The following is a 2,912-nucleotide window of genomic DNA, read 5'->3' on the forward strand; positions in this document are numbered from 1 at the left end:
GAGAGAGAGAGAGAGAGAGAGAGAGAGGAGAGAGAGAGAGATTTTGCTATAGGGCCAGTGTGTTCAGCAGAAAAAACAGAATGAGAAATCACTTTCTGGAGGAGATGGCCTTGCCACAGTCTCTTATTTTACTTTCTGCACATACACATGCACCTGGCATGACTCAAGATTCAGGATTGAGAATTAGACCACAGTCAGCCACATGGGACAGTGCCTTCACCACCACATCACCTTCTGGTCCATACTTGTTTGATTTGAAATGTCTGACTCTGGGCACAAGACACAGATAAAGCAGCAAACAGGTCTTCCTTCTTGGGGAAGTTTTTGAAATCCAGGAACACAGCTGTGACTACACACAGATTCAGGAGTCTGAGCAGAAAATAGAATTATTAGTCATAATCATATATGTTATAAACTGTTTTGATGAGATGTCTCTATTTTTCTCCACTTTGGAGAAAATTATTGCCTTTAATAGTTCAATGCTGTGTATCATTTAAAGTCCCATCACATTGATATTAGTTAGATTTTCTTTTAATTGTTTTGTTTTAGAGAGATTTTTGCTATAGGGTACATACGGTCACCAGAGAGACAGAAGAAAAAGTGAGAAAACACTCCTGGTGTGATGTCCACACTACAATCCATTTTTAATTTTCTTATCAGGGTTTGAGACTCTGGTTCCAAGACTCAAAATGTACTCAGCCATGTGGAAGTCCAGAACTTAAACACTATGCTACCTGTTGGCCACCCTTACAAGGACATCTAATGAAGAAATAGTATGCGTCCCTTCTTTCTTTATGTATTATTACTATTTTTAAATTTTTGTAAAAATTGTTTACTTAGCTGTATTTATTATTATTATTTTAAAATTTGAACAGAAATACAGAGAGAGAGAGAAAGGGAAAATGAAAAAGCAAGCCACAGGTCCGGGACAAGAACTGTGGTCAACCAGGTGGGAGTCCAGTGTTTTAACCATCACATCACCTGCCAGCCCTGTTTATGCATTATTTGCAAAATATCTCCAATATATCTAATTACTGTACCCCATACATAATTAAAATAATCCCTTGTGTCATTATTTTATCTTATGTAATCACTTTCTGCAAAACAATCTCAATGCAGGTTTTACAAGGTAAATATTCTAAAAAGCTATGTTTCCAAGAATATTTATACAAGGTCCTCATATCTGGTTGTGCAGAAAATTTTTGGTTCTAGATTTTAAAATATCTAATGTGATATATAGGACACAATAAAAAGTTAACTTAAATCTCATGTGCTAGCAGAATGATAAGAATGTGGTTAATCCACTTCTGGACTCTGATGTTAGTAGAGCACTGCTTTTCATATATTATTAACACAATACCTGTGTGAAGAATGATTGTATATAAATCTTTTTAAAAATATTTTTGCCTTAGGGTGTGTGATTGAGAGAAAGAGAGAGAGAGAGAGAGAGAGAGAGAGAAAGAAACAGAGACATTGAGAGAGAAAGTGAGAAATTAGCCCACACGGGAAATGGCCACATCACAACCCATTCTCCTCTATCTCCTTCCCAGTATGTGGGGCATGAATTTACATGCACTCAGCATGAGGTTCTAGACAGCAGGTCCAAGACTCAAACTGTGGTCAGTCATGGGGGAGTCCAGAATTGTAACTACCACATAATCTGCTGGTGCCTGTTGTATAAATCTTCTGCATCATCTAATTGGCTGAGATGATAGTCAATGCTTTGAGATGTTTAGTACAACAAAGAAAGATATGCAAGAGGCTAGCAGGTGGTGGGGTGGATAAGGCACTGGATTCTCATATGGCAAACTATGGTTTGACCCATGGATCCATTGACTGGCTTTCATATTCTCTCTCTCTCATCAAATTGAAGAAGGCTAATAATAAATTACAAATTAGATAAATAATTCTTTAAAAAATGGAATGCAACATGAGCAGAGAAAATGTGAATGGTATCTGCAAAAACATGAATGGTATTTTAATCTGTACTCTCCTTGTGTTTATAGAATATAAATATGTAAAAAGGACTTTGTTGACAAATGATAAATGGTTTCAGGATATACAGTGGAATTTTCTTAGACACACACAAACTCATACACACACTCACATACATACAAACACATATATGAAAAATGAAGAGAAAATGTGAATGGTATCTGCAAAAACATGAATGGTATTTTAATCTGTACTCTCCTTGTGTTTATAGAATATAAATATGTAAAAAGGACTTTGTTGACAAATGATAAATGGTTTCAGGATATACAGTGGAATTTTCTTAGACACACACAAACTCATACACACACTCACATACATACAAACACATATATGAAAAATCATGTGCTCTATAAAGATAGAAGACAATTCAGTCAATAATGAGAAGCATATATGATAGTGGTCCCACAAAATAATAGGTTAGACCATATAAATTTCACGTGCAATGTGCAATATCATCTAAGTTTGTGTAAGTGCAATCTATTACGTTCACACAATGACAAACTATCCTAAAAATGCACTTCTTGGAGACCAGCAGATGGTACACTGTGTATGTTGTTGGATTCCCATATGGCTAAATGCAGTTTGAGTCCTAGATCTGGCAGCTTGAATCTTACAGGGTGAATATGCATGTGGACTCAAATTTTTGAGAGAATGGAGGAAAAGGGATGTGGCATGGCCATCTCCCCGGGTGGTAAGTTCTAGCTTTCTACCTCTTTATTTCTCTGGCAAGCACGCATACCCTCCTGCAAAAATCTATCTAAAATAAAAATTAAATTAAATTAAAATGCATTTCTCTCATTAAACAATGTTCAACTATGTATGCATATCCATTACCGAATTGATTTTAATTGGACTGCTGCTTAAACAAACATTAGAAAACAAATCAGCAGGGAAACAGCAGTTAGCATAATGGCTAT

General features: G+C 35.9%; 1 pseudogene; it reads right to left on the reverse strand.

Moving 5' to 3' along the window:
• The window catches only part of LOC102484893 (vomeronasal type-2 receptor 26-like), a 36,701-nt pseudogene that overhangs the window by 11,394 nt on the left and 22,395 nt on the right, over positions 1-2,912 (reverse strand).

Source organism: Tupaia chinensis, unplaced genomic scaffold, assembly GCF_000334495.1.
Source record: "Tupaia chinensis unplaced genomic scaffold, TupChi_1.0 Scaffold144069_1, whole genome shotgun sequence".
NCBI classification, from domain to species: Eukaryota; Metazoa; Chordata; class Mammalia; order Scandentia; family Tupaiidae; genus Tupaia; species Tupaia belangeri.